The sequence below is a fragment of the Miscanthus floridulus genome, chromosome 6 (assembly GCF_019320115.1).
Source record: "Miscanthus floridulus cultivar M001 chromosome 6, ASM1932011v1, whole genome shotgun sequence".
NCBI classification, from domain to species: Eukaryota; Viridiplantae; Streptophyta; class Magnoliopsida; order Poales; family Poaceae; genus Miscanthus; species Miscanthus floridulus.
The window spans coordinates 145,176,503-145,187,850 of NC_089585.1; the positions used below are offsets into that span (position 1 = coordinate 145,176,503).

The window sequence follows — 11,348 nt, forward strand, 5'->3', positions numbered from 1 at the left end:
CCTTCTGGTGGGCTCAGACAGAATCCTTGCCCCTACCGCTAGATGTTATTTTTAAATTCCGTTGTTTATCATTCCGAACTCTGGTATTTGGTATTGTAATAATGTACCTTTTAAGAAACTCTAATGTATGAAATGTACTTATGTTGTAACTCGTTCTCATTATTAGATCCTTGGGAAAAAAATGTGGATCTTTCGGGTTCTCCCTCGGGGTGTGCCCGACGGACACCGCTCGTTGTAGCTTGCTCTCGGAGTGCTTAGTGTCTGGTGGAAGACTAGTGCTTCCGTAAGTATGCTACTTCGGGCGGTTCTGCCACACTAATTTAACTGGATTGTCACTGGTCAAACCCTTAGCAGCAAGTAGCTGAGATTGCTCTCCAACAACTAGATTTAGATTATCAACAACAAACAAAGAAACAACTTCATCTTCCAGAGTAAATGGAACTTCAGCTTCAGGAGCAATTGAATTTTGTTGAGAAACAACCTAGAAAAAAAAAGATGAACATGATAAAGTCCAAATAAAGATGAACTTATCAATCAATCAGTGAAAAATCCTAAAATAATTAAAATAAGAAAGGCCAACAAGCAAACAACTAAATTTCTAGAATATTTTAAAAAAGTATAAAGATTAAAAGAAAAGTACCTTGATCCTTACTGGAATATCCATGAAAGCTTTGCAAGAGCCAGTCCTCTAGACAATACTTTTCACTTGATACACATGAAGAGCACTGTCACCAACTTGAATCATACGCTTGTTAAGTACTCGAGGAAGACGATCATACTTAGCCAAAATATAGACAACACCATTATGATCATCAACACAGAATTTGCTCTCATTCACCATCGTTCTCATGGTTAGTGGCTTGTGCTCAATATGTTTCAAACCACGAGCAACACTAGACACTGCATCACCACTAGGCATCGACCTCCTAACTGCAATCAGACGAGACTGCTCAACAACAGTCAAACCTAAAACCTCAATCACATACGCAGAAACAGGCATGTTTTCCATGTTACCTGACATTAAAAAAAGAACAAAAATAAATTATATAGAGCAGTCCCAAATATGTAAAACTCAGAGGCTCCATACAAAAAGAGCAAAAAAAGACAATATGCAGGTAAAATTTGATAGTGTCTAATGGAACTATTTTTATACAGCATGGACATACAAATATAAAAATGAATAAAAAATCAAGTCATATTGAAACATTTTAAAATACGGAAACATAAATAAATGAGGGATATAAATCTTAATTTACGCTGATCAGAACTAGCAGTTATACAATAGTAATCACCATAACTTGTACACAAGTAAAGTGTAAATCTTGTGTAAAAATCATAGTAACTTAAGATCAAATTCAATAACTTATAGGAGAGAAGAGTATGACTAATATACAAGAATAAAGAAACTAACAAGATCCAATACCCAAAAGAGATAACCAATCATCACAAACATATAGTAACTCAGAAAAATGGCAAGACTAGGAACAAACTACTTAAAATCTGAGAAAAATAAGAAAATAATTATACAAAAAATAAATAAAAGAAACAAACCTTGATCCTAAAGAAACAACCACAAAGGGGACAAAACTAACAACAAATAGCACCCTGCAAAAATAAAATTAATTTCATAAAATATATATGCATATATGAAATCTATACACAAGACAAAAATGTATCAATACATATAATTATAATACAATTACAGTCATAATAGACAATAATTATACCACATAAATAAGAGTAACTAGGACAGATCTCATATGTAAATAAAAAGAGAACTGCAATACTACTACCTACAAATCAGATACGAACACATAAACACTAAACATATTGGTTAACCATAGATTGTAATCCAGCCTCTCATCAAATGAGTGTGAAATAATCACTTATAGATCATGTACAAAAAATGGATACTAAGAACATACAATAGAAATGGACTTGAAAAAAAGGCAGAAAACTAAGTGCCTAAAATACTGGAGGAGACGAGAGAAAAAGGAACTGATAAAAAAATGACACAGCAGGTAAAAGGATGGATAGCAAAGAAGAGGAACAAGAACAAGGAAGGATAACTCACTTCTTCGAAGACTAGAAGGAATCAGAGAAGCCAAGAAGAATGAATAGAGAGACAATAGAATACAAAAAGATATAGATAGGAGATAGGAATAAATAGACAGGGCGAAGTCGAAATAGCCACACAGCTGTACACGTTAGAATGGGAAACGAAAAGGTCAAAAGGAGGACTGAGTAATAAGTGCAAACAGTTACCAAGAGAGGAAGGTTGGGAAATCACGTCCATCAAATGAAAACTCTTGAATTGGAAGGGGACTACGACCACAACAAATTGCAAAATGGAAAGTGGAAATCAATTAAAACTGATTGGGCAGTTTCTAAACCACACGCATGCATCTCAAACACAAGGGATCCAAGGGAAAAAAGTATAGGAAACTCACCGTGTATAATCCAAAAATAGGACAGGAAATGGCAAAAAAGGAGGAAGAAGTAGAAGAATAGAGTACACGAATAAGAGGCAAGAGAAGAAAATATTTAAAGGCAAGGATCACAGAGGTTCGAAGATGTAAAGGGGGAAAGGAAGAACATAAGCCAACATTTACTGCACCAACCAAAGTGAAAGGGCAATAAAGGCACATGACATAAAAAATATAACCACATAGACAAATCCACCCAATACAAATAGGATTCAACACATAAAAAATGGGCCATAACATAAAGTAATAGGCCCACATAAAAGAAGCCCACAAGGAGAAGCCCAGTTACCATTAGAACCAACTTGAAGGGCACGAATGAAAATATACACAAGGGGATATATGCAAAAAGGAAATGGAATAAAGTACCTGGATCCAAAAAGCAATCAGATCTAAAGCACCAATGTGAAGAGCACCATAGAAAACAAATAGAAGAAGCTCCATATCCGTGGGAGAAAGGGGATCAGATCTATGAAGACAATAGATTGAAATCAAGCATACAAAAAGATGTCAGGAGAATAGAAAGAAAATGCTGGAGAACCAAAACAAGTAAGTAACTCAATCAGAACAAAATAGATTAGATTAAAAGATTTTTGCAGTATACATGTATGATTCTCTATTGCATAAAAAGAATCAGAAACCTTACAAAAACATAACTAAACACTAACACAAGACAAATGGATTAACTGATTGAATATATTTTGGATGCAGGACCAGAGAGATGGGCAAAACAGCATAAATCCACAAGACAGGTCAACAACTAAAAAGGTATAGGTTGTAATGAAAATTATCTATTTCTACAAAATACAACTGAACATACTTATTAACAATTTTTCAAAATTTGCATATAATGCAAAACAGGTACCAGGACCATGGATATATTCAATGACACCAAGTACTCAATTAGAGAACCAAGGAATGGAGGCCAATGAAGAATACGATTCACAAACTGCACAGTTGTTAAACTACCAGGTTGAGCTTAAGAAAGAAAAACAAAAAAATGAACTCCAAATATAAAAAATTCTAAAAAAATCTATTTTGCTAGGACCACTAACAACACTACTCATGCAGCAAACATGGTCTTCTTCTCAGGAAGAACAGATATTCAGGGACATAGTAAGGTGGTAACACATATTCCTAATGGAACAACAATACATCTTTACTTGATGTTTGTTGATAGTTATACCTGATTTCTTGATGTGCAGGAAACCTAGGACCACTAGGGGATACAAATATACAACACGACATCAACTGATGAAATACAGAATACAACAACAAATGGAAATGAGGTGAGATACCTGAAGACAAACAATTTGAAGAACAAAATGACTAGTAGGATACTAATCAACTCAAAAATGTTTGTTAACATGCAGGCAGACCAAGCAACACTACAAAAAAATAGTGAGAACACCAACCAAACAATTTTTAGTTTCTCAAGAGATTATGATGTAAGTTCAAATAAGACACCATCAATCAAAAAAAGAATACTTTGAACTAATATAGAAAATTGTATTTCTTGAAGCAAGAGGACCAACAGGACAACATATCAACTAAAGCCTTTGAAGAAGATGAAATTAATGGAACAAACATATTCAACTCAATACAAGTACAACAGGTATGCTCATTACACAAGAAAACCACACTACAACAAAAAAAGACATCAATACTAACCTTTCAAGCTTGAAAATGCTGGTTGATTCCAGATATATGACAACAGAGAACAACACATCTATAGTGTCAGTGTCGGGTTCATAAACCTGAGGTCCCTCATGGACCTGCTTCCTAGCAAAAGCTCGGCCCAACAGACAACGTTGTGAATGACGCACAACTCCTGGGCCGGCCCAAAAAACCTACTGATAGGCCAGAAGGGCGATCCTAGCTCGCTTCCAACTCTGGCCCACCTCTTCGATCGAAAGGCCTAGCCAAGGAGGAACGACGCTCACTTCCGACTCTGACCCACCTCTCTGACTGGAAGGCCTAGCCAAGGGAACGGCGCTTGCTTCCGACTCTGGCCCGCCTCTCCGACTGGAAGGCCTAGCCAGCTCACCTCTGACTCCGGTGCTCCCTTCTGACTCTAGCCTACCTCTCCGATCAGAAGGCCTGGCCAAGGAGGAACGGTGCTCACTTCCGTCACTTCTGACTCTGACCCGCCTCTTCGACTGGAAGGCCTAGCCAAGAAGGGACGATGCTCGCCTCTAACTCCGACTTGCTTCCCCGACCGGGAATACACCGAACCTCTGCTTATAGCTCTTCTTTGACCGGGAGGCCGGAGCCAACTAGGGAACGACCGACCGAGGATGCCCGCTCGGTGAAGACCTAGGAAACAGACAAAGCAAGTAAGGCAAGGTGCTCCAGTCAACCACAACATCAGGGACCATACCATGAACACCTGTAGGACAGTACTGTCAGGTCATGTTAGAAGGGTACTTTATATCCTTCCAGACATGTCAGAACACCAACAGTGTTATGGGCGCCAACATTTATCCTACAGTATGGTAGGCGCCGACATCGGCCATACCAGAAGATCACGATGGAGCCTATCACATGCATCCGGACATCAACAGTGTTATGGGCGCCGACAAACCGCCTTATACCCGATGGTGTGGGCAACAAGACTAGGTAGCACACACATACACTCTTTCTCTCACACTCTCTCTTGTAAAGTCGTCCCCTTCATCTATAAAAGGGGATATGCTCTCTCCAAAAGGGGGATGGATCGATCAAACAATAGACGATTCGACCAGGATCGATCAATATTCGAACGACTCCAATAGAGCACACGCTCAAATATTTAGCGCACGTAGGAGCTCCCGTCTCTCTCGGCCCTTCGGTTTAGAGTCCGACCGGACCTCTTGTACCCCCATCTTACTCCCTCTAGTTTGTAACCCCACAGCAAACTTCGAGCACCTAGGTTTGGGAATAAAGTCACCGACTGACTCAAACTGGACATAGGGCACGTTGCCTGAACCAGTATAAACCCCACATCATTGAGTGCTAGGCCACATCCGATCACAACGTACGGCAAAACTACAATTATTTGCGTGTTGGTCACTTTCTGCACCGACAGTTAGGGATAACTACCTCTAAAAATGAGAGTACAGATATATGGAATCCATCAGATGGTTCATTTGTTGAGCAATCAGACCAAACCATGAAAGAAATGGAAGCCAGGAAGTTACAGAAGAAGAAATTGAAGAATTCCTTAGAAAAGAACTAGAAGCAGCAGCAGATAGAAACAATGTAGATACTGACAGCAAGTACACGCCACAGATTGGCATGGAATTCGACACCTGAGATGATGTGCATCATTTCTTCAGCTTCTATGGCTTCATAGCAGGTTTTGAGGTAGTTGTTACTCATACAACAAGAACTACAAGCAAAAAGAGGAACAATGAGATATACAAGCAGGAAATGAGATGCCATCGATATGGAAAAGGATCAAAGAAGAAGACACCTGAAGAAGAGGAACATGATATGATGACACATGAAGCAAAGGGCAAAGGACCAAAGAGGAAAACTAATATCCAAGTGAAATCAAACTACCCAGTGCTAATGGAAGTGAAAGAAGAAAATGGAAAATGGAAAGTAGTAAGGCTAGACTTAGATCACAATCATGAGCTCAGTCCAGACAACATGAATTAACTATTCAGCGGTAGGAAATATATGACAGACATGGAGAAGGCAATGATAAGGACATTGAATGGAAATAACATACCAACTAGAAAGATGATTGCAATACTCTCATATCTCAAAGGCAATGTAACAACCCTGCCATATAAAACAAAGCACGTGCAGAATGAGAGAACAAAGATAAATAGGGAACTCAAAGGAAATGACATGAACGAAGTCATGCAGTACTTTATGAAGAGGGCAGTAGAAGATCAAACATTCTTCTACTAATTTCATGTAGATGAAGAGAACAAAGTAAAGAACATCTACTGGAGAGAAGGCATATCACTCAAATGGTATGCAGAGTACGGGGACTGCCTAAGTTTCGATACAACCTATATGACAAACAGATATAACCTTCCATTTGCACTTATAGTTGGGATATCAGGGCATGAACATACTCTTATATTTGGATGTGCATTCATCTCTGATGTAACTACAGACACATTCAAATGGCTATTCGAGGCATTCATAGAATCTATGGGAGGAAAACATCCAAAGACCATAATTACAGACCAAGACCAAGCTATGAGAGGAGACAGAAGCAATAATGCCACAAACAATTCACAGGAATTATTTCTTTCATATAAAATCAAAATGCTACAACAAAAATGGGAAGTGCTTTGCAGTAAACAAAGGCTTACCAGAAACATTTGAAGACATAGTGAACAACTCATTGACAGAAGAAGAATTCAAACATCAATGGCAGAAAATGATTATAGATTACAAGCTAGAAAGGAATAAGTACTTCAAAAAATGTGGGAAACAAGGAACAGGTTCATACTAGTATATTTCAAAGAAAATTTCTATCAATTTCTTCAAACCACTCGAAGAAGTGAGTAGACGAATGCTAGGATCAAGGACAATGTTGGACCTACATACAACATACTGAGCTTCATGAAAGAATACCAAAGAATAATTAACAGAATCAAGATAATGGAGAGTACTGAAGATAATCAGAGCAAACAAAAGAGACCTAAAGAACTATAGACTGGATACAAGATAGAGTTGCAAGCAGTTGGAAACATTATAACAGGAACATATTCCTAAAGTTTTAGTACCAACTCAAAATGATAGAGAGGCTAAAATACAAAGAGATAGAAGATGGGAAATGTTTCGAAGTATGGCACAAATCAATCAGAGTTCAGGAAGTACAAACAAATAGAAAATATGTGGTCCTAACAGATCTTACCAAAGGGAAAGTGGAATTCACTTGCATTTGTGCAAAATTCAGCAAGGATGGAATACTATGCAGCCACATACTAAAAGTCATAGTTGAAGAAGAAATAGATGAGATACCTGAAAAGTACTTTATTGACAGATGGAGGAAGAAGGAATCCAAAATCATGACGAGACAAGCAGAAGACACACATGCAACCAATGAACTGCTAAGATTTAATGTCTTGTGTAGGAAAGCAGCAGTGCTTACATCTAAAGGATCAAAGAGTGAAGAAATGATGAGTTACCTGGATGAAGAATTTGACAGGATTGATAAAGAGATGGACCAAATTGCAAAGGCACTAGAAGAAGAAGATGATGATTCCATAAATGACAAAGAACAACACAATGATGGCATACAAGCAACATCATCAACGATTATTGAAGAAAGTCTACAACTACAAGATCTAGAAAGGATAAAGCGAAAGGGACGACCAAAGAAACCAAAAAGACTGAAAATAATAGTAGAAGAAATAAGAGAAGATAGCTGCAACAGAAGCTAAAAAGAAGAAGAAGGTAGCAAACTCAAGTAAGAGATCACAACTAAGATTCTTTTCTAAAACAAATAAGCAAATCATAAAAAATTAAGCAAACTTATTACCAATTTTTTTGATATGCAGGCCCAACTGCAAAGATCAAGAAAAAGCAAAAGAAGTCAAGAGAAGACAATGCAGATGAAGGCAGAAGACCAAGATAAAAAAAGTGATTATTAGCACAAATGAGGATATAGAATAGGACATATTTATATTTCAAAAGAGCTATTATCATGTAACCTCTATTATCATGTAAGCATATGTAGCAGTTTAGACATGGACAAAAACATCGTATTGAACTCAATCTGTATTGAGATTTCCTAAGGCAGATGCAACTACCCAAAAAAGACAAAGAAATTGAAAAAAGGAACCATTCAGATTGCAAACTCCTTGAATCATATACTACATCACCAAAAGACTCTACTCCTGTCAATAGAGGGGGGATGTGAATTAGAATATTGACATAGAAACAACAAGATTAAAAAAATGATAATTTCAAAACAATCCTGAAGTTTGAAATCATACACACGATGTTTCATGTCAGTGTTCTTGTGATGAAAAAATAGCTCATTTGCATTCTTAACTCTGATGGATGGAATATCTTCATGACTAAACATATTGCCTAAAAGGACCTTAGGAGACGTCCAGTGCTCAAGGAACATCCTAGCATAAATTCTAGAATCAGAACTGCACAAAATAAAGAACAATTAAAATGAAGAAGCAAAAAAAATCTACGCTTATAGAAATAAAAGATAGAAGTGACAACAAAACAACCAACCATTACCACCAAAAACAAGAATGTAAACTCCACATAATATGCACTGAAATAGAAAAATGACATAACAGATACTTACGAATTATCAAAAGGCTGCTCAGGAACAATAGGGTACTCAACTCTATAAAAATTGAAATATTGAACAAATTTATTCCAATGATACTGAAAAGAGTTTATCTGCATTGACACAGGAACAAAAATTAAAAAAAATAACAAACAATCAAACTGAAGGAGAAAAAAAAGAAAGTACATACAAGCCTACCTTCAATATCTTGACGATACTCAGAATTGTGGCTATACAATGAATCAAGAAATACAAAATGATGGTCCTTAATGTCAACCACAAAAACAAACCAATACTTCTTATGCAATATATGGAAGAAAAGCTGAAAAAACATATGTTAGAAGCAAAACAAAAAAAATTGATAATACCATGTTAGATTGATGTAATGGTCTAGCCTTAGCAGACCTTCTAAAAGATCGCAGCAACAACTGCTGTTCAGCTTCATCATAATCCAATAACAGATTATCCTAATAATAATGCAAAATAAAGAGCATTAGTTAAACAAATTAAAAACATCATCAAATTTTATTTAAAAAAAAGAGAGAAGAAAAACTTACACCAATGTTTGTGAAGAAATAATGCCTTTTTGAGAAATTTGGGTGACCATTCGGCTTCAAAAACAAGCTATAGCAGAAACAAGATATAACAAAATATTGACAAAACCTCCAGGTCTGTAAGATTCACCAAGAGACCAAAAAGTACAGCGAACACCAGACAAAGACATTGCATCTTCACTGCACAATGCAAAACAAATTAAAAAAAGCTATAGAACACATCAAAATAAGCAAAATACAATCAATGGATATAGAACTAACCTCTGAAACTCAGAAGAAGCCAACTTACAAAGAATCTTGTAGTTTTCTACTTCAAACTTGCTGACTTCATAGAGCTTAGACTTGAATGTCTCATAATCATCGTGAAATAGAGGGCCAGGATTCACAAACTTCCTAGGACCATGTAAAGGAACCTTTCCACCTATAGATACAACTTGAGACTTCTGTACAAATGAATGGCTTAAAGGAGCATAACTAGGCAAAGACTCATGAGTTGAATGGCCCAAATGTTGACTAGGAGTACTCCTACTAAACCCACCCAAATCTAATTTGGAATTATATATGTCATTAGTCTTCTTAGTCATTTCTCCAACAGATCTAGGGAAAGATTTGGCACCAACAACTAAAACTTCTGGAGACACCTATATAAGAAAAAAGAAGAATGAATAGATAACTACAACAACACTGACTAGAAAGCAAAGAATCTAGAAAAATAACAACAATTTGAAACAACAATACCTTAACTAGAGCATTTGATGCAGAAGGCAAAGAACCACCAGAATTGCGAGGATTCAAATGATGTTCTGCTTGATGAGAGGAAGGAGACCACTGACTAAAATCTAGGGTCTGCATAACCAATTGAGCCTAAAAAGGAAAAGAAATCATAGAAAATTACAAATACAAAAACATCATTTAAAAAAATACAAAATCAAATAAAAAACTTATAGTAAAATTTGGCTGGCCACAATTCTTCACTGAACCAGCACTCTGAAAACATAAAAAAATCATAATAAAAAAATGAGTATAAAAAGTAAATAAGCAAAGAACAATAACAAATGAAACATCCAAAAAGAAAAAAATCTAACCTTCTGAGAAAAATATCTTGAATACCCAAGCATAGGAGAAGGGGATATAGAATTAGGGGCATACTTATTTTCAAGATATGTAGAATTAGGAAGCCCAATAAAAATTGATTTCTTCAGACAACCTTTCCTCAAAGACTTTGAATTAGAAATATCACCAAGAGGATTCCTAGAACTGGACACAAGCTTAGGAGAGCTAGGACCAACATCAGTATAACCTATAAAAAGAAAAATTGTATATAGGTATCAGAAAATAAAAATTTCATGAAACATGAAAGAAAATGAACAGAGAACAAAACAAACGAATAATTCTTCTTTAGCTTAGACACACCATCAACAACATTAACATTAGAAGGCTGCAAAAAAAGATGAGAAGAAAATAAAAAAGTAAATTACATGAGTAAAAAAACAAAGAGAAAAAAAATATTAGCTACAAACACATACATCATTCAAGTTTTGGTGAAGTTTATATTGAGAAGGATGAAGAACTTCAAGATCTGGATCATACTTTCATGTGAAAGGAGAAACTATAAGTAATAAAAAAATAACAATGGAAAAAACAAAACAAAAAAATAAAAAAATAACCTACCATTAGAATTAACACCAGAGCCCCTAAGATCAACTTCATGAATAATAGGATAAGCATCAAGACCACCAACAGGGGACCCGAAGTGCTCATCTTTTTCAACAAAATCAGATAACAACCTGATAACTTCCAAAACTAAAACCTGAGACATCTCACTAAATAGAATACACATGCTTCCAAAGTTTGATAAAGGTCAATCTCATTTCATCAGACAAAGCAGTAATCGAATTAACGTTAATGTTGACAAAAACACCACAATTCAAGCAATTCTTCTCAATAAGCTTGTGAATAAGATCCTTCAATTCTATAGGGAGCTTGCAGTGAGCATAAGAATCAATCTTGCTAAAAATTCATCATCAATAGTCTGGTGGAGGATTTGAGGAA

The 11,348-nt window shown here is 36.2% G+C and overlaps 1 pseudogene; it reads right to left on the reverse strand.

Annotated features, from left to right (window-relative positions):
* Window positions 1-292: 292 nt before the first annotated feature.
* Window positions 293-11,115, reverse strand: LOC136461428 (uncharacterized; annotated as a pseudogene).
* Window positions 11,116-11,348: the final 233 nt, after the last annotated feature.